The following is a 22,636-nucleotide window of genomic DNA, read 5'->3' as shown; positions in this document are numbered from 1 at the left end:
ATTGCATCAGTATCCATTTTGTTCAATTATCCTAAACTGAGTAAATGTAAATTACAAAGCTTTGTCAGAAAATGCAAAAATAAATTAATATAATTTCATAATCAATGAATTTGTTTGGTATTTGCTGTATTACTCTTACACACCAACTTCAGTAACTGAGGCATCAACCCCTATGCTCTATTAACCCAGAGTAAAAACAAATACCCGGATATAGACTTCCAAAGTGTGATTCCTGTATGCTTTTCTTTCTGTTAATGCACCGAGTTATTAGTGCAGTACTAATGAAATCCATTTATAGCCTGTGTTGTCCAAACATTTGTCTGAGTGTTTCACATGCTATTGAGCTACACATCTAGGAGATTAACTGCAGGCTGTTCAGTGTGATACCCACTGTCTTCATGGCATACATCAGGGAGCTTCAAGCTTGCAATTAGCCAGAGAGTTTAGCCAAACTACAACTGTTATGAGATATTCATCTCCCCCATCTTATTGGAAAGAATGCTTAGAGAATGTGGAAAATGAAGAGAAAGAGATGCTCAAGAACAATGGATATACAGAAATGATTCCCTACTGTATTTTTTTTTTAATTTTATACAAATATATATATATATATCCCCAGCAAAAGATGACTATCTTTTTACTGGGATAATTCATCTGATTTATCACAATCATGTTTGATGGTGACATGTATTGAAAAATATACATTTCAATTCTTAGCCAGTTCTGCTCTTCCACAGCCAGATGGAAACTTGCTTCCCCCAGGTTCTGAATCTGTGCTATTGTAAAAGTTGTTAGAATACATGCTGATTGAAACTGGTATAGTTAACTTAAGTCTGACTATCAGGAATTTAGACAACTTCAAGTGAAGATTCAGATGGCTGCTGCTAGCTATCCGTCACTCAGGTTACAGTCTACTTCTGGTCTTCTGGGACTGGTAATGTTAATGCAGCCATGTGATAGCAAAGATACTTATCTTTAAGGCAATAGTGTAATGATTAATGAAACTGCTCAGAAAGCAGGAGTGATGGGTCGGTGCTTCTCCTGTCAGAGGATGACTGAGCCCTCTGGAACACCTGAATTCAGGGCTTTCAATGGTCTAGAAATTAGGGCATTCTCTGTCCCCCTGAGAAGTGAGTCCTATGCTGCTGTCAGTAAAGCCAGATGAAAGCAATCAGGCAAAAGCCTGGCTCTGACCTCAGGATTACAGTACTTGCCTATGGTTAATAACCTCACTTTCAGCCTGATTTTGTTTCCATCCAACAACAGTACTCTGTAAAATTCAGACTCTTCTTGGGAAACCCAGAACCCCAGTAGCAGGAGGCAGGAGACTCTTTTACCCAGCAGGGGAGGAAATGGCTTCATGTTGTCAATGACCTTGTGATTCTTGCTGTGCTTCTCAAGTGAAGAGACCAACACCCAGACCTGTCCCATGTCCATGAACCACCCAAACATCCCTACAAATAGGTGTGTGGAAAGGGAAAAGAGTAGGCCAGGAGAAGTTAGCTGTTAGTTCTGAACACAGCTAACTTTCCAGGTTGCTCTCAGGACTTATACTGTGCATATCTGAATGATTTACAAGACAGTAAAGCCTCAGGTAGGAAATAAGTATTTCCCTTCCTGGAAGAGGTATTGAAATGTCTAAGAGCTCTCATGCTAAATAATGAGACATATAATGAAGTTAGGCTCCTCCAGAGGTAGGTAAGTGGTGGTGGAAAGCAGCTGGATTTACCCAGGCTGAACTGCTTTCTCTCAGTTTTGTTAGATTCCCTAACATGTCTCCTTTTTATTCCTTAATGGGAGCTGAACAAGCAAATCTTAGTGTCTTCCAAGCTAAATGAATTTTAGAAGTTAGAAAACCAGGATGTTTTGATGCATTCTCCTCTCTGGGATGCTTAAATGTATAGATTTTTCAGAAAGTGTCCCTGAAGCTTCCTTTACACATACAGCTGCTGCAGGTATTATTTATCCATAAAGACTGAATTAAAATAATAAATAAAGATGGAGTATGGAATTAATTGAGGTCAGATACATTTTCTTGTGAAAATCTCGTTTTACTACCAAATCAAATATTCACGAAGATTCATCCAAAATATTTTTATGAGACTAATATTGCAGATCACTTTAAGGCAGCTAGAAATCCATTCCAACTTACAGAGGAGGTACTGCAAGGAAGAGAACTATACAGCAGGTAATTGTGGGAAATATATTTTAAAAGCTACAGATTAATGAAAATTGCTGTTTTCAGTTTAGCAGAGACAACCAACCAAAACAATTGAGTTATCAGAGAACTGAGCTGACATCCAAAACACTACCCATAAAGAGAAAGAAAAAAATCAGAACTGTCAAGGTTTCAAAGAAGGATTGGGTATTTTCAGCCTATTTAACTAAGAGTAGATATATAGTAGCTTCTGCCAATTTAACAGCATGTCTTTCAAACACTGGTGCACACAAAAGGTCCCGTTATTTTCAACACGACTAGATAAAGTACTGCATGTTGAAAACATCTGAAGAAACAGGGCCTTTAGGAGTCATCTGTTTGGCTGATGAGTAGCATTCAAGTGTTCATTATTATTTTTTCCTTAAATCTTATTTTGGCTTCACATACACATTAAGTATATAGTTTATTTTAAGTATGAAATTAGTCTTTCTGCTGATCTTAAATATAATTGCTGGATAACCGGTGCTGCAAAGCTAACATTAGAAATCACGAACTAAGTCTACCGCTAGACATGAAAATAATGATCTCTAAGGTAACAAACTGAGCATTGACTTAAAAACATTTTTTAATTCTGTAATCTTGTCAGAGCATCAAGATTCAGGCTTTCAAGCTCTTTCATAGCATTAAGGTTCATCCTTTCAAAATTTTCTTTTTTACTCAAATAAACTAGAATATTTTTCTTCACATTAGGAACTTAAGAATTTTCAGGTTCAACAATTTTCTGTAGATACAGCAAAAAATTTTAGTTTTATGGGTAATAAAACATTGTGTGGAGAAAAGCCTGGGTGTAGGCATCTAGGAGACTATACTAATTAAAAAAAAAAAAAAAAGAATGTGGAAGAAATACTGTCCTGATTATAATGAAGTACTGAACACAAATTATTTTCTGAAAGAAATACAAGGCTTGAAATTGTTTGCTTTGCTTTAGGGATGCTTTTACAAAAACACGAAAATAACAGTATACTGAAAATAGAGAAAGTTTCAGACAAAAGCTTTGTTTTGTGTTTATTTACAGCACTCTTCTGAAGCATCTCTTTAGTTTCTGTGGGTACATGAGGAAGCATAGACCAGTTCAGCTCTGGTTGTCCTATTTATGTTAAAGCCATGTTTTAGTATTAGGCACAGGACCATGGATATGTTCACTGTTCACTATGTTCATTCTTTCATTTTGATTAGCTTCTCTGCTTCTGAACACAGTTGCCATTTAGGTGAGCTTAGCAAACAGATATGATAAGCTGACTTTAGTGATTGCTCTGTGAGCTGACATTTGGCCAACAATAAATGAGACTGAGTAACAACTTAGCAACAACTGAAATTAAAACCGTAGCTGAAGAATACCTTGAATATGTGTTTCTATTACCTTTGTATTTTCCATTACCTTTCTTCATGAGATTTTCAACACTCTTAATAAGTCTGGAGGTTTTCTGTGCATGTGATGCTTGAAGGTCAGCTGCTGTGAAATCAATCATTTTAAACACTTTTGCAAAGTTTGATTAAGCAGGTTCAAGTGTCCTTCTGAGGAATTCTTTGGCATAGAAGTTCAATACAGTGTAGCTGTACCTGTAACATTAAAATTTCTGTTACAGAATACAGCTGTAGCCTTGCTCTACTTGGAAGGTTTGAAGATAATTGGCTTTCCTGAAAGAACTGACCCTTTCCATTTAAAATATTTAGCTGTTGTCAAGTTTTCATCAGAAGTGTCTGTCATCCAGTCTAAGAACTAAGGTATGGTTGTTTTTTGTTTGGTTGGTTTTGAATCCTTGTGAGGTATCTTTCAGAATCATAAAATTATAGAATGGTTTGGGTTGGAAGGGACCCTAAAGAATATCTAGTACCAACCCCCTGCCATGGCCTTGAACACTTCCAGGGATGGGGCATCCACGGCTTCTCTGGGCAACATGTTCCATTGCCTCACCACCCTCTGAGTGAAGAGTTTCTTCCGAATATCTAATATAAATCTACTTTTTTTAATTTTAAAGACATTACCCCTTGTCCTATCACTACACTCCCTGACAGAGTCCCTCTCCAGATTTCCTGTAAACCTCCTTTAGGTACTGGAAGACTGTGATGATATTTCCCTGGAGCCTTCTCTTCTCCAGGCTGAACAACCCTAACTCTCTCAGCCTGTCTTCATAGAAGAGGTGCTTCAGAATTTTGGCCATTTCTGTGGCCCTCCTCTGGACTCGTTCTAATACTTCCACATTCTTCTTGTGCTGGGGACCCCAAAGCAGAATGCAGTACTCCAGGTTGGGTCTCACAAGAGCTGAGTAGAGGGGGAGAATCACCTCCCTCAAACTACTGGCAACACTTCTTTTGATGCAGCCCAGGATACAGTGGACTTTCTGGGCTGCAAGTGCACATTCCCAGCTCATGCTGAGTTTTTCATCAATCAACACCCTTAGGTCCTTCTCTCTGAGAGGCTGCTCTCAATTCATTCTCCTCCCAGCTTGTGCTTGGGATTGCCCCAGCCCAGATGCAGGACCTTGCACTCGGCCTTGTTGAACCTCATGAGGTTTGCACAGGCCCGCCTCTCAGGCCTGTCCAGATCCCTCTGTATGGTAGCCCTTTCCTTATACATGTCAACTGCATCATACAGCTTGGTGTCATTGGCAAACTTGCTGAGGGTGCACTTGATCCCACTGTCCATGTTGCTGACAAAGACGTTAAACTGCACCAGTCCAAGTACTGATGCCTGGGGAATGCCATTCATTACTGATCTCTTGGACAGTGAGCCATTGACCACAAATTTTTGAGTGTGACCATCCAGACAATTCCTTACCTACTGAGTGGCCTTTCCATCATATATATGTGTCTCCAACATAGAGACAAGGATATTATGGGGACAGTGTCAAATGCTTTGTACCAGTCCAGGTAGATGATGTCAGTCACTCTTCCCCGATCCACTAATGCTGTAACCCCATCATAGAAGACCAAAAGATGTGTTTGGCAATTTCCCATTACACCCTTGTATGCCTGCCTACTTGTAATCAGTTGAAGGTAATTATCAGAAAATAGACTCAGTGCAACTGCAGATGGTCCATCTTCATAGGGAGAAGGACTGGATGTTTTTCATAGAAGATATAACTTCTTATTTCATGTGGTATACTATCTAGTTTCCATGTTTTATTATACTTCCATGGGTTTTTTAATTATTATTTCAGGTGTGTTTCTTGATTTACAGTCTTGTTGCTCTGCCAGGTGAGGGATCTCCTATCTGAGCAAAGCTATTATACCGTTTTCCAGCAGTTTTTGATCCTACTATTGCAATACCAGTGACTTTTTCCTTCACCAAATCAGAATTCACATTTTGAACCTACATTTTTGTTGGGAGTTTTAATGAATGAGCTTTGGATTCCCATGTCTTAAGCTTTTCTTTAATACTGAGCTTCCCAAAGAAAACCAGAGATTTTAAAAGGCAATATTTATTATTCAAGATAATCTAATTTGCTACACAGAGAAAATATAAAAAGGCCTTGGTCAAGAACAGGAGAAAAAGTATCCAGTTTTCCTCCTACACAATATGTCCCTTAAGACAAATCTTTTTCCTTGCTTACAGGCTTCATTTCTGTTGAAGCAGTAACCTTCTGAGTTGCAATAATCCTTCCCAGAAGGTTATTCCCATGCCTTCTGAGACCTGGCTGGCTGCTCCTAGTTCTTGAATCAGCATCTCCACTTAAGCTTTATGCTGTTTTGCTGTTTCTCTTCTTCCATGTGCTACTGTCTGGAGCCTTCAGTGTTCATATATGTAAAAACTGTGACTTGCAATGATGTTTACTGAAAAGAAAAAAAAAAAAAAGGAAAAAAAAAAAGAAAAACAACAACAACAAAGCAGTTGGTAATCTTGATACTGTGAGGACAAATTTGTGCTTCCTGAATGTTCTTCATTTATTTTTCAGCTTGCTCTTTTGGTCAGTTCAGAGCACAGATAGAAGGAAAGGCACAGATATGAAGGATGTAACTCTGATAAGAGAAAGTTCAGAAGGTAAGGGGAAATGAATAGTTTTACCCCACTTTAAATAGCAGCAAGATGCTCAAAGTAATTTCACCTAGTCTGGAAGACAAGTGAATGATTGTGTTGATTAAAGATGAAATATTCAAATCAAAGTTATCATTCACAAGTTTTACGGAAGAGTACATGAGGAATTTAGATCAAATCAGAAAAAAAAAAAATGAATTGAGACAAAACTCATTATTTTCAGAGGAATTAGACTCTTCATCCTTGCTCAGTTCAGGTTACCCACGCCTTTAGTTGGAGAGTCTTACAATCAGCAGCAAATTGCATTCTTGAAATACACTTTTCTCATTTTTGATAACATATACTTGAAATTATGTAATTTTAGCTCTTTAGAAGCAGAGGGAACTTCATCCCAATCTCTGAGATAGAATGGCAGAGATACTTACAAGGAAAAGCCTGTAAACAGAAGAATATTGGGCAGCTCTCTGATTCCTGGGCACAGAAGAATCTGTGGAATTAAGGAATACAAAAGTAGAACCAAGTATTTTTTGCCTTTAGAATGACTGATCTTAATCCCTTACTCACAACAGCACAGAGGCCTTGTTTGGGCACAGGCAGACATGGCAAGGAGCATCAAATGAAGATAAAGGACAATCATGAGATTAAGAGAGTATGTTCGAGAAGATTCACACCAGCTGAATGCCTCTTAAATGTGCAAATATGGGATCACAAGGCATCCAGAAAACTCCAAGAAGAGAACTAAAAGATACAGGAAAAAAAAAAAAAAAAAAAAAGTAGTTTTCAGTTTGTCTCTGTAGAGGCACACAGAGGGTGAACTTCACCAGGAAAATAGAGTTGCCCTTATGGGGAAACCCTGATTGCTGAAGTATTTTTCACATGCATGGGGAAGGAAAGGACATTTGATGCAGGAAATACTTTCAAACTATCTTTGATTAGTACAGAAAACTAAATCTTGGTCTCCAATTTCAGAGTTACAAAGGGAGAAAGCTATGAATTAGTGAAGCATTGCTTTTGCTATGGTAATGAATTAACATAAAAATGGCACTTAGAAATTGTTTTTAACTCTACCTTCTTCAAAGGTCTAAGCATTATTTTCTATGTGTGTCAAGAAATCTGCTGTTTTCCCTTGTGATATATTCCTAAATATACACAGGATCCAACGTTCCCAGAAATAAGGATAAGAAATACAGAGAACTGGATGTTTGCTTTTTTATGATATTCTTGTATAATTCTTCTGTTGACATTTAATGCTCATGAAGGTGACCAGGGCTTTGTTTTTTGAACTTGTGGGATTCAGAGTGCCATGCACATCTCAGGGACCCTGGGGAAAAGGGCAAAATAAAACTTCCCTCAATTTCTTAGTGTCTCAGTCCTTAGAGCTCATTGCCACTACCAGAGAGCATAGTCCCTGTGGTAGCTGAGCCTCTGGGGCTCTCCTTATCACAGGCTGAATCCAGAAGGAATCTGAGTCAGTGGCTCTAACAAGTGGAGAAAGGTAGCTGAATTAATTACAGAAAATGTCACAGAATCATTTAATATGCATTGAGATAGACTTTTCAGGTCAAGAGAACAAGATGCATCTTGGGCTGGATCTCTTTCCCCAGAGGGTTTAGCAGAACTGAAAGGAGACTAATGGCCTCTTCTGCTCTAAAAGTGAGATTATTGTTGTTGGTTTTACTCATAGAATGATAATTATAAAAAACACCTTGTAGTATGCAAGATTTCCATTCATTGAGGTTTCCCTGAAGATACTTAAGATTATCGTGGTTGTAGAGGGCTCTGTGTTTCAGAGTAAATCTGAAACTCTTGGGTTTGTAGCTAAAGCCAAACTACTTTGGGTATCTGAAGGACTTTAAAGGGTAAAGGAAATCTATTGCCTAAAGATCACTGAATAACAAGCAGAAAACTGGTTTAGTTTTCTCTTTCTTTTTTTTTGTAACCATTTCTGGGGCCTCTTTTAACTCTTCAGCACTGTAGTTCCTTGAACACTTTCAACTCAGGAGTATTTCTCCTGGAAGTAAGAAGGTTTTCTCTCTAACTGCCTTTAAGCAATAACCTACAGCTTGTGATGCCATTCTGCCTGGTTCTGACTAGAGCATTTGTGAGTGTGGTTCTGCCCTAGGGTTAAGACATTTTAGAGGAGAGATTTAGCTTGAGTCTTCTTGAGTCTTTTTTTTTTTTTTTTTTTTTTTACTTTTGACTACATTTACTTTTTGACTTTTTTTTTTACATTTGGCTAACCATGAGGATCTAGTGTCACAAATCAAATGTCCATAGATTAACTCACCTATCCTCCAGTTACCATTCTGGAAGTGTATAGGTGTCCCTAAGATCCTGTGTCAGATGTACAATCTTCATGGAGGTACCTTAGATATCCTAGGGCACCTGACATATTACCAGGTACCAATTGAACTCCTGTCTAGGTCTCTATTAACCATAACAGAAGTTCAGGCAGCCTTTAAGGGGCTCACCTTTAAGCTCCAATGCTGGAGACAAATACATATATGAGTGTGAATTGAAATTCATCCAGTGTTGCTGTGTGGTCAGGGAACTGACCTGTAGTAAAATTAATCAGGTTTTTGCACAGAGCATTTTCTTGAAGAGTGGCACATGGGGTGTGTTTTTCTCTTTGATGGTATGGATTGCTTATTTTTATTCTTGTTTAGTTCTAATCAGATCAGTTCCCTGATCTTGTGTACTCACTCCACAGCCACACAAGGTGAGGGGTGATGAATGACAGGTGGTTATTTTTGGGAGTATGACTGACCTGTACTGTCTGGGAGTGCTCCTGGACAATCAGTCCAATTGAAAAGTTTCATGATGTAATTTTCGACCTAAAGTACTTACATCTGGAAAGAAGACCTTTATTTGTTTATTTATTTATGTAGCTTTGCTGTGATGGCTGACACTGGAAAAAAAAAAAAAAAAAAAGTTACAGAACTGGAAGCTCATTCACACATTTCTATTGGATAAAAATTAATATTTAAAAAAAAAAAAAAAAAACTTAAAGGGAGTTGAACCACATTCCCTTCAGTGCTTGCTAAGACTTGATCATATATGCAAAGAGAAATATAAGACTAGATTGAAACAAAATGATAACCTGAAGGTCTGTGCTCATCACTATAGATGAATAGAATGCAAAAACATTGCCAGCAGCAAGAGTGCAAATCTGTATTTTTCAGTCTGATTCACTTTTAATAATGCTGTAGAGGTTATGCATTAAAGCTAATTTTGCACTGAGAATCCCTTAAACATACACTATAAGATAGGAAACAAAAATACAGGCTTGTTGCTTTTTTCCAACACCTCAGTGCTTTTAATTAAATAATAATTGTAATAAGCCATTAGTAAGCTGGCAAAGAACCTGTTTGAAAAGACCTCACTTTTTGCATTGTCTAATACACTGTCTAATTGCTTCACTTACAAAACTATAGACCAGCTTCAAAGAAGGATTCTGATTTTGCCAACCTGACAGTTAGGTACCTGGTTCTTTAGGCAGTGCTTAATAGCCCCGACTGAATTTCATATGCAATGAATGGAGGACTTTGTGGCTTAAAATCAAGATTTATCTGCCAAACAGGTGTATATCATGGGAAAACCCAAAGGACAATTTATGCTTGAAGTTCTACCTCTCTTTACAGGATCTATTAGAGAGTCCAGTTCTTGTATGATCTCTTCATTGTCCCTCTCAGTATATTTAAGTGCCACAGTTATGAGTTCTGCAACAGTCTCCATACCTTGCAAATATTCCAGAGGTCACAGCAGTCCTACTAGCATGGGAGGACATTTGTCTTTCAGACCTTCCATAGGTACCTGAAGAGACTTAGACCCACACATCAAACATCCCAGGGAAGTTTCCTAATCATCAAGTTGTGGGCAAGATTAGTCTCCCATGCTGGGTCTTGGACTTGGCAGAAGGGAGCACAAGTTCTGTGAGTGTGGTGGGCATGGCAGGGGCTTGCTTAGGGAAGGGATCTGTTGACTGTGGCATTCCTGTAGTTCATCAGTGGGTATGCAGAGTAGCAAAATCTTAGGTGAGAACACGAAAATTCAAAGCATTGAACTGTATTTACAGAGGAATATATTATGTAATTTGAGCAGTATTTGTACCTTATAAACTTTTGTTTTGATGCCTTTCTTCCCTTACAAATTATAGTATAATTATATTGAGTGCAGAAGTATTCTTCTGAAGTATACTTCTATATATATAAAATATATATATTATACGTATTACATATATAACATATACAGTATATCGATATTATATATAGATATTCTTCTGAAGAAGTATTACCAGTCAAAAGTAGAAGAGAAATGGTAAATATCTTTCTTTTTTTTTTTTTTAAATTTTCCATGTAAACAAGCTATAAATGTACCAAGAACAGTACCTTGGCTGATGCAAGATGACTAATTCCATATGTTCTTATAGCTGTTCTTATTTCTGAGCCAATTGCATGATGTAAGATAGACAAGTCCCAATGCCTAGTATCTATTTCATTGAATAGATAAGACAAATATTTTCAACCATTGTAGCTTTTATTAAGCATCCAAAAATGTGTTATACTGATATATTATATCACTATAATCATTATATTATATCATTATATTATTTTATATAAATATGTTATATAATATAACATTTATATAAAATGTGTTATACTGCTATACTGATAAAGGATATAGTCACTGCTCCAATTTAATTGGTTTGATTGTTCATGACAGATCAAGCCAGAAATCAAAAGAATGGGAAGAACAAAGGAAGCAAGCCCAAAATATAACCTGTTAGCTTTTCTCTTTCTTCAGGAATCTAATTAGTTCAGGTTTTGTGCATACCTGTGTTTTTATTTTGTTAAACTAAATATATAAATAATGAGATGAAGATGGAAGAAAAATATGTTGGGGCAAGAGTGCATGTGTCAGCGCAGGGAACAGCAGTAGGGAAAAGGAAAAAAACAGAAAGGCAAAGCAAAATGGAAAGAAAGAGAGATCAACGAACAAAACAAGGAAAGATTAAGGAACTAATGTCAGGATGTAAGTCTGACTAGACAACAGATGTGGCAGTAAGGGAATGGTGGAAAGAGGTCTGTTACAAGAAAGTCTGTTATGTAAAGTACTTCCAACACTGGAGCCCAAAGAGACCCCAGAGGTGATTGCTAGCAGCTAAATGCAGAACAAACTGTATTCTAACAATGTTGCCAATATCAGGTACGTGAAAGGTCAAAGTAATACTATAGAAATGTCATAAAATTATGGCCTGGAAGCCATATGCCAAGCCATTTGGGAACAAGTTCCTGCTGAAGAAGTTTCACTCCAAAATTAGTGCAAGTAACAGAAGGTGATAGTTTGCATTGTGAAGCAGAATGGAAGCTGAGTACGGAGTTTTTTTTTCAACACGGGCTAGTCAGAGCAGAATAGGACCTGATGGATATTTCTGAAGTTTATCCTAATGCTCTGAACTCCATAAATAACTGAAGGCAACAGGTCCCAGCGTTAGGGCATGGCTTCTCAATAATAAGAGACCCTGGTGGACTTGCAATTGCTCGCAGTGCCATTCTTCTGGTTCAGTGCATATTCCCCAAGACTTTCACATCATAATGCAGAAGAACCTATATTTTCCAACAGTTACTTCTAAATTACTGATGACATTTTTTTTTTTCCAGCTAAATATTTTCTACTTGACGTACCATTTCTAATAGCTCCCCTTCCTCCTTTTTCTTTTCCTTTAGACATACTCTAGACCTTAGAAATATGTTCCTAGCCTCCCCAGACTAATTATCACAGGTCTTTATTAAATATTGAGCACAGCTGCCATATGCTACTTTTGATGATGCACTCCCCACATGCACATAAAATGGCCATCTCTTCATTTTGTTGTTGCACTTTTCTTACACAACAAAACTGCTTTTGCAATGGAGCGAGCCAGTTGGCATGAAAATACCTGTCCTGTCAGAACAGTTCAGCACATGAAGTTCAAATAACCAATTAATCACTACATCTGCTTGATACTCCCCTTAGAGGCTTGCATTGTCTGAGCCAATCATCTTTTAAGAGTTTCTCTTTATCCCTAGGCACTTATGACTTCATTTGATCTGAATCTAATTAGGCACAGAAGAATGTGAAACGCAAATCATTGATACAATGGAACACAATTCTCAACACTGAATTTTATAGCAGCACCCATAGCAGAATTAGTCTAAGAATTTCAAAGAGTAGGCAAAACTCCACATGTTGTGTTACAGAGATCATACTTTCAAAGTGAGGCACGCTGCTCTAGCAAAGAAGTGGGACCTGCAGACGTATTGCTACCTGGTAATAGAAAGCTATTTAATGTTTAAATCCTGGGCAGATGGACTTCAGTCTGCTGTTTGAAATAAAAACAGAACAGATACACTGTTGTTTTGGGCTGGCTGTCCCAGCTCCTTCCTGGAATTTCAAGAGAAGAACTATGAGATGTGTAATCCGCGCTATGGACTATCTCTTTAGCTGCAAAGAACTGCCATGTCGATCATCATTGAGTCTGCTCCTGAAAACATTATGGACTGCATATTCAGAAGGAGACTATTATATGCCTGTTGGCCATGGCTGCTGGCATATTTCTTTATCCTTCTTTTCTCTTTTATTTTTGAAATAATTATATGAATACCAAGGCAGGGTGTACACGATTAAAATTATTCTCCTTACAGTAAGCAATACATGCATCTAAACTAATAGATACCTTGGATAGACACACTCCTACCTGCCTGTCTCTGTGTGCTGGTATGATGCCTACAAAGTGAAAATGCTTTTCTGTAAGCACTACTTCACAGTTTCAGGCTGACTATAAAGATTTTAATCCAATCTAGGTTTTATTAAAAAACTTTTTCAACTTATGTGTGGTCTTTAATTCTAATGACTGCACTCCTTCAATCATTTTTCTGAGAAGGGAGAGGTAAGGATTTCTGCAGAACTCATGCAGTTAAAGTCCCATGAAATCTTTAAAGCTGTTGTAGACTTGAGAGTGACTAAGCCTTCCAATTTTTGAGCAGTCATGCTGACAATTAATAATTTTATTTTCTAGTTCATTAAATTATGCCTTTCAGCATTTGGACAAAAAGACACGTATTAAAAGTCAATCAAATCCAGAGTGACACACAACATAACATTTAAAAAATCAAACTACATTTTAACATCTTTGTCTAAAATGCTACTTTTCTTCATCTATCTACTTCACAAGAAGGCAAATGAAGTGGAAGGTGTTTCAGCACAATCTTCCCCAAGACCACATGCCTTCAGATTCAGAAGTTTCAGTTGATATGGGGTGTGATTAGGCTTCCTAGATGAACTAAACAATTGTGATGAAGACCAAAAAGGTGTATTCGTCTGAGAAAGGGAGGGGAAGAAGGGGTAGATGTTCCAGATTGGTGATATAGTCTGGGTGAGACTTCTGTACCATTCTTGTGTTCATATAGCAGTCCTTACTTCGAAGCTAATTATGTTTTACCACTGATGCCAAAATGAGCTTCATCATTAACCTCAGAGCAAGTAGCAACAAATTTTAAAGCCACTGAAGACAAAGGTATCTGTCACTTCATGTGCTACAGCTCACCTGGGAGCTATGCGCATCCTGTGCAATACCAGTGCACTGCAAGTGGTGAGAAAATTGAGGGCACCTGCCTTCTGCATTTTGAACCAGATGCAATTTATGAATAGCCTTCAAATGGACATCATAGCACAATGCAGTCACTGAGTCAGAAAAACAAAACAAAACAAAACAAAACAAACAAACAAAAAAAAAAAAAAAAAAAAAAAAAAACCAGACTAACACATATGGCTTTGCTCTACTGTGTATATAAAACACAAATGTCATTCAGTATCTACATTCATGCTGCCCCTGTCCGCTGGGCTAGAGTTTGAGCTGGATGTACCCATCCTGCCTAGAAGAACAAAACCACTGTGTGAGCCAGATCTAGCCTGAACATGAGTTTGCTTGCCTGGAAAGACAGTTGTCACATTCCAGACATGAGTCAGATGAGTCAGAACCGGTGTGTGGGCTATATGCTGGGAAATGTGCATTCATGTGAGAGGTTGGTCCATGAACTAGGATGACAGTACAGCTAACTCTACCAGAATTGAATCTTTTACATTCCATATTGTTGCCAATTCCTGCAGAAATGTCTTTAACACTATTCACAAGATCCTTCACACTTTTACTTTAAAACTAAACTTCTCTCAGGTCATAGAAATAGCTCCTTACAGTCCAAGAATAAGGGATCAAGGCACAGGTATGGAAGACCCCATTAGCCTACAGTCCAGTAGGGGTAACAAACTCTGGAACTCATGAATCAGATTCTTACAATTAATAAGCCAGTAGTGATGTCCATAAAATTCAAATTGAACTGAAGAGGTCTCAAATTCATATGACACATTTACAGAAGGCATTTATGGGCTTGTAGCTATCTCACACTGTTTAAGTTGTTTGTGTTACAACTTTTTTAAAACACAGTTTGTAGAGTGCAGTGATATTCAATACATATGCATAAATAAATTAATATACATATATATATTTATCCAGCCTTATGCATGCAAAACCTCAGCAAATCTTAAACAGTAAAACTAACTGTATTCCACAACTTTTCAAGCTGACCACTTGCTATGGTGAAACACAATTTATTTCTACACATGAGGATGGCCTAGTTCTGTTTACCTGATGCTGTGCACACCAGAGTCAACTTCTGCTTCAGAAGTCTCATCATTGAGTGCAAGAAGAGTTTATGCTGAGTGGACTGCTGAAAGCCTTAGTCTTGGTTTTCAATTTTACCTAAACTCAATTATACAGACAACTAGTTCATTTACGAGGAAGTATAAGGTCAGTTTACTGAGGCAAACAAGAAAGTGAACTCTCACTGTTCATGTTCATACAAAGTGGGTAAATGCTATAATGTACAGATTAGAAAGAAATGTATAATGTATAGATTAGATTAGAAACTCTGTTCACCTGGATTTACACTGCTGAGGGAAACACAGGAGCCATGGAGTAGAAGATGAAGCCTAATGATGTTCTAAGGTGTATGAAAAAAAAAAGGCACTGGAATCTGATGTACAAAACCCTTAATATGTGAGAGGCATTTTTGAGGCATTTTGAGCATGTTTTTGTTTGTTTGTTTTTTTTTGTTTGTTTGTTTGTTTTTTTTTGCTATAGTGGTTTTTAACTTCAACTCACTGCAAACTTTTGTACTTCTTCTGTAAAGAAGTTCTTGATACATCTCCATTTTTTTCTCCATATTTTAATTTTGTGAATTTGATTTTTTTTTTTTCAGCTGGTCTTAAGGGTTAAAAGGGACTGTCCTAGAGAAGCTATTGGGAAATTTGGGCGGTCTGGAGAAACCTGTGGGAGGTATCCCTGGCTCCTGTTCCAACTGGGCCGATGTAGGTACACCAGCAGAGCCCTCTTGTGGACATGCAATGTGGAGCAGCAGCAGGAAGATGGATTTTTCTTTTTTTTTTTTTTCTTCCTTTCTTTCTTTCTCTTTCTTTCTTTCTTTCTTTCTTTCTTTCTTTCTTTCTTTCTTTCTTTCTTTCTTTCTTTCTTTCTTTCTTTCTTTCTTTCTTTCTTTCTTTCTTTCTTTCGCTCTTTCTTTCTTTCGCTCTTTCTTTCTTTCGCTCTTTCTTTCTTTCGCTCTTTCTTTCGCTCTTTCTTTCGCTCTTTCTTTCGCTCTTTCTTTCGCTCTTTCTTTCTTTCGCTCTTTCTTTCGCTCTTTCTTTCTTTCACTCTTTCTTTCTTTCGCTCTTTCTTTCTTTCACTCTTTCTTTTGCTCTTTTGCTCTTTCTTTCACTCTTTCACTCTTTCTTTCACTCTTTATCTCTTTCACTCTTTATCTCTTTTGCTCTCTCTTTTTCTTTCTCTCTCTTTCTTTCTTCTCTCTTTCTCTTCCTTCCTTGATTTTCTTGCTTTCTTTCTTGCTTTCATCATGCAGCTTGTATCATTTTCCTCAAATAGCTAACAGTCAAAAAGTAAAAAAATCCCCACTCTTCATTTGATAGGTCTACATGAGGCATTTGGTGGTAAAATCAAATTGCTTAGGGAGGATGCAGTCTTAGTCATCATTATCAATGTTGGCAAAAGCTTGTATGTTTGTGTTTGAAGATCCTCATATTACATTGATAGAGGGCTCAGCTGTGCTAAATATATGATCAAAGGGAGTGTGAACAAACCATAATTCTGTTTCACATGCTTATGCCAGCACTTTTGTAGGTGGAAACAAGTTGATGGAGAGGTGCTTTCATTGGCAAGGTGAACAACACTAACAACAGTGGTGTCTCTTAACAAGGAAAAAACTCTTTCTCAAGGCACGGTTTGTGATTTAGTCATAAAAACCTCTGATCTACTCTGAACAAGAGAAAACTAAAACTAAGGGCCTTAATTGCTTAGGCCATGCCAGTGGAGTCTTAGGCTAAGTCTATGCCATTAGCAGTAAGCAGTAAGGGTATTTGTTAGACGGTTTGTCTGGCAAACTCAATACTTTCTATGCTCTGGAATGGTGTTTGAAAACTACTCCTGTGAAGAAACGGTTATGGTGGTGGACAGCTATGAAAATATAGCTGATTTTGCATAAGAGTTTCTGCCACAGTCCTGAGGTGTAGATTTAGTCCTTGGCTGCAATCTTTTTTTTTTTTTTTCTTCACTTTATCTTTTTTTTTTTTTTTTTTTTTTTTTTCCCACCTAAGGAAGAATAGCACTAATTAAATTATTGACGTTTGCATTTATCACCTTCTGATTACATTTTAATACCCTTACTTTGTTCTTCTCTTCACTTGGCTTAATTATCAATTCAAGGATGTGCTGAAAAGTCAATAGCTACTTTCATCAGGACATCCCTGAGCATTGCTAGGACTATTTTCCTCAGAATTCCTGTGGGAATTTCCAAAGCCTAGTCTCTGAACACTATTAGCTCTTTTTTTTTTTTTTTTTTTTTTTTTTTTTTTTTTTTTAACAGACCTATCTGTATTATACTAAACATTTAGTCCTTAGGAGTTTGGAAAACACCAGCGAAGCACAAGTAAACAACTTGCTGATACATTTCACATTAGAAATGAAATGTGCTATAGGCCAGTTAACTTTGTGTCTTCTTCCCCTTCATTTGCTGCCATCTTTCACTAGGACTTTGTCTTTGCAATAAACGACTAACCTATAAATCTGCTTGATGTCTTGAACTTTCCTCTCCTCTTTCTTAGTTCTGGTGCTTCCTAACAAGGACCTTGCCTCTAACAACTTATGGTTGGGCGGTTCAGTTCCACAGCACTTGTAGGAAAGACACCTAAAGAGACCATATGGCAGCTAAGCCTCCTCAGTCACCAGAAAAAGTGATCCCATTAAAGCTGTATTTAGCTGGCACTAGTCCAGCCTTGTGAGCTTTGACAATAATGTTTCTGTGGTTGTCAAGGCAGAAGAATCAGATGTGGGGCTTGCGGGAAGATGCCCATAGGCTATACCTCACAGCATGTAGGGTTTGAGAGATAAGAAATCCACCAGAGAAAAGAAAGAAACAGGCAGAAACTGGTGCAGCTGATATTTTGACTGAATTGTTATGTTCCCTTAAGAGGTTGCAATAGGAAAAAAAAAAAAAAAAAGTAAATTAAAAAGTGATTATACAAGAAATAATAGAAAATGTGAACAATTTGCAAACAGTCTCAGTAACAGCTATTGTTTGTTTCCTGATACAGTCTTGTATTAGGATGCTGAAAAGGGTCTTTGGACATTGTGCATTTCACTGTTACATGCCATACAGTTTATCTTGGCTCCTACGTAGTCAGAATTTCAGACAACATAGGGAATCCTAAGAGAGCTTAAGGCTTAGGAGCTTAGGGGATCTTAAGGGAGTTAAGGTTTAGATTATTTTAACAGCAACTTTTTACTTGGGCAGATAATGATATGACACAGGGGAATGCTATTGAATTAAAAGAGGGGAGATTCAGATTAGATGTTAGGAGGAAATTCTTCACTGTAAGGGTAGAGAGGCACTGGAACAGGTTGCTCAGAGAAATTGTGGATGCCCCATCCCTGGAGATGTTCAAGACGAGGTTGGATGGGCCCCGGGCAACGTGCGCTAGTGAGTGGCTTCCCTGCCCATGGCAGGGGGTGGAACTGGATGATCTTTAAGGTCCCTTCCAACCCAAACCATTCTGTGATTCTACAAAAAATCATAATACTGTGCATACCTATTTGAACTGTCCATTTTCCACAGAGGAATGGAGGCTACAACTTCAACAGGCATTAGAAGTGGAGAACAAATTCAGGTTTAACTCTGTCATTTCCCAGAGATTCTGTCCCATGCTGTGCATGCTAAATTGTCCATGCTTATGTTGTTTACCACTTCTCTAACATTACTGATTCTGAAAGCACCTAATGTGAATGCTGCTGTCTATCACTTTCTTATTCAGCACAGTTCTGTGGATAAGACCAGAATGTCTGCCAAAGTGTTTTTGTTAGTTTTTTTCTCACTAACATTCTACCTCTTAGACTAGGCTTTCTAGTGTTGTGTTTTTTTTTGTTTTTTTTTTTTGAGTCCAGAGGCAAACACTGGTAAACCTAAAGTACACCCCCTTGAAGGATCTGACTCCACATCTGAAATCTTTTCTGAAGAGCTATTAAACTAGAAATTAACTAATACACAGGAGGGAAAATGGGTGATAAAAAGATGATTTCTTTGTGAAACGCTCAGTTACCAACTCTATAGGTATCCTGTCTATGAAAATTTCCCAAGGGAAATAAGGGCCTGTGGGAGCAATTTTCTGTTCCCCTTGGCAGAAGTTTTTCATCTAGATTCCTAGTTGTTTTGGTGTCAGCTGAGTATGAATACCATCATTTGGGTGCTAGGATGAAATGAATTTAGATAGTCTTTTTCCAGAGGCAGTGAAGCTTATTTGCTCATGTCTGAAGATTTCCCAACCTTACAAACACCAACCCTGTGCTGTCACCATCTAACTCTGAAGAGTCACCTAATGAAATGATGACAGGTCCTATCTTAAGGGAGTTCTTAGGGAGATTTTGGGCTCTTCACGGAAGAGTAATGTCCCTCTGTGTCATGGTTTAACCCGGCCGGCAGCTAAACACCACGCAGCCGTTCGCTCACCCTCCCCCCTCCCTCTCTGGGACGGGGGAGAGAAATGGAAAGTGACGCCCATGAGTTGAGATAAAGACAGTTTAATAAGACAGGAAAATAATAATAATAATAATAATAATAATAATAATAATAATAATAATAATAATAATAATAATAATAGTAATAGTAATAGTAATAGTAATAATAATAATACAATGATGATAATAGTAATACTACTAATAATATGTACAAACAAGTGATGCACAATGCAATTGCTCACCACCCGCTGACTGATGCCCAGCCTAACCCCAAGCAGTCCAGCCCCCTCCCCTCGGCTAGCCACCCCTATATATTGTTTAGCATGACATCAGATGGTATGGAATACCCCTTTGGCTAGTTTGGGTCACCTGTCCTGGGTCTGTCCCCTCCCAGCTCTTACTGCACCCCCAGCCTGCCTGTTGGCAGGACAGAGCGAAAGGCTGAGATGTCCTTGGCTTGGTATAAGCACTGCTCTGCAACAATTAAAACATCGGGGTGTTATCAGCACTCTTCTCATCCTAAGCCAAAACACAGCATTCCACCAGCTACTAGGAAGAAAATTAATTCTGTTCTAACTGAAACCAGGACACTCTGCCATAAGAAAAAAGAAAAGAAAAAAGAATGAGTACATGAGGGAAAAGCAAGTGCAGATTTTTACCTTGAAATTATCAGTAACATATTTCTTTCCCAAACATATGGGTTATACTTAATGGTTTGAGTGAAACAAGCTACTGAAACATGTGAAAGATCCATGCCTTTCTGTATCATCAAGTAATGGCCAATATCCTAGAGAATCTCAGATAGGTCTCATCTATAGGGTTGTCTAACCAATCCCACACAGTTTGTTGTCTTTCTACTGACATGGCAGAGAGGATGGGACAGTCTTTCATGCAAGATGAATCCACTTATTTATTTTACATCATATAAGGCCTACTTAAACCATGGATCCAAGAAGGGAAATGAGTGGATTGTGTTCATCACTTCTTGAAAGCAAGGCTAGTGTCCTAACGACTCTCATACTGAAGTCTGAATCCAAAGCAAAAAAGAGTGTGTAGTGAATTATCTGCTTGAGATACAGATATCTCTCATCTAATAATAATAATAATAATAACAATAATAATAATAATAAATTATTATTGTTATTATAGGACCCCATTTAGTCATTACAGCTCCACTCCGGGATGAACCCAAAGGCATTTTCAATGTGATTTGTAAGCTGAGGTAACAAATAGCCAGAAAAAAAAACAAAAGCAAAACAACAGAAGGAATGAAAGATTCCTTTCATAAACACTTCTGCTGTTATTGCAATGCAATCATTTTAGCCACATTGACATCCCAGCCTAAGTCCTGCATCCATGAGAAGAGAAATAAGAGCTGTAGGGAGCATACTGGCGTGTCACAGGTTTTGAGGGCAGAACACTGAGGTGACACAGCAGTCATGGGCTGTCAGAGGAGTAATGAAAGGAACCACCTCAGTTACCTCTTGACAAGTAGATGTGGTAATGTTGAACTGACAATGGCTTTGCAAGGCCATTTCAGGTTGTTTCAGTTTGATTCCTGATGTTCAGGTCATGTAAATGTAAATGGCCTGAGACCGTGCATCCTGCACACCTGCTATGCTACTCCCAAGGACTAGTTAATATCAGAAGTTCTTTGAAAGCTCAGTGCTTTACTCATTTTATTGTTAACATAGAACATGAAATGCCACAGGGACATGTACTAGTTAATAATGGTTGATGCTTATGGGAGTTTCTACCAGTCAGATTAACACTGATATTAAAATGTTCAAATTCTTTAAATTTTGAATAGAAAAATAAGGAACAATTGTCTCACTTCACACAAATAGTCTTAAAATGGATGAATGCTTGGACCTACAAGTAAAATTCCTTTGCAGAAGTCCAAGAAGATCATGGAGACACATGGGGAAGGTTGCCATTATCCTGTACTCTATGATTTAGGAACACAATCCAAGGTTCCATCTAGTCCTTTAAATTAAGTCCATCTAATTCTCTTTTTCCCCTAAAGGCCAATTAACAGTTTAGAGAATAAAGTGCACATCCTGCCTAAAGCATGACATTAAGCTCATGTGTAATCATAGATGACTCATTTAATTATCGTGGTGATTGCTATAATTTTTATAATATACCATGTTTAAAGCCCTAATTGGCTAAGAACTGTAGTTTAATGAATGGTCCAATTTCACTATAGGCAGCACTCCTAATGATGCCTGTAATTCACACTAGTACCTTTGATTATATGATCCTTTCTTCAATTGCCAAATCTGAAGTCTTTAAGCATGAATACATCCAGTCCTGAAGTCTACCTATAATGACGCTTTTAAATTTCCTTTTGAAGGGTCCAATGATTTCCAAAAGTGAGTTCAGGAAATTGTAACATGTCATTTTGCAACTATTGGAAAATATCCTGCATTCCAATGCTTTGGGACAAGTAATTAGAATTGGAGGTTCATTCCTCTTTGGGAATGTGCCCATGAAGTCCCTATGAAAATCTACCTACTACTGCTTTCAGAACTGCTGAGAGGTGTTGAGTTTCTCAACCTATACTTAAGCAATATGGGATTTTTTTCATGCAAAGAAAAGTTCACAGCCAGGCATATTATTACAATTACACAAGGCAATAGCAGTATAGGTAGGGATGAAGTTGAAGTGTTAACAGAGGAGGAAGTAAAGCAATACAGCCATTTTCTCATCTCATAATCCTAAGAATTTCTAAGATACTGTAGCATCCTTTCTTTCTCCAGAATATGCTCCTCCTCGGGTGAGGGTCCCTGCAAAGAAGCTTAGGTGGCACAACCCAGCTACAACTGATTAAGGGGGTCCTTCAGCAGTGGGACAAGTCATTTGCCCCTCCAATCTCATGATTCAAGTGACATGACTTGACTTCACTTGTGTTGAACTGAATTTGTAACAGTAAAAAATCTGGCTTTTAATAAATAGAAAAAATAATATTCTGTACCTCCTGCTGTCTATGAAGGCTAAACTGCTTTTTATTCTTTAGAACAATACTAATAAGACAGTTGACTAAATACAGGTTATTATCTTCTGTGTGGGTGCATTTCTACCGTAAGACAGTGTAGGTGGGAGTGTGTTCAGGCCTTATTTTGCCCTGACCCTTAGACAACAGAAATGTACCAAGTGGATTCAGGATGCTCCACAATCACAACTGAATTTTTTCCTTGTAAATACACATTGGTAACATACCCTTCAAAAACCTTTCTCTCTTCCCAAGCCAACTCTTTTCCCTGATTTTCTGTGTTTGCAGTACAGAAGGTAAATGCATAGAGACAGTTGCAGGGAAGATTAT

Source organism: Aythya marila, assembly GCF_965140915.1.
Source record: "Aythya marila genome assembly, chromosome: 1".
NCBI classification, from domain to species: Eukaryota; Metazoa; Chordata; class Aves; order Anseriformes; family Anatidae; genus Aythya; species Aythya marila.
This window is presented reverse-complemented; position numbering follows the sequence as displayed.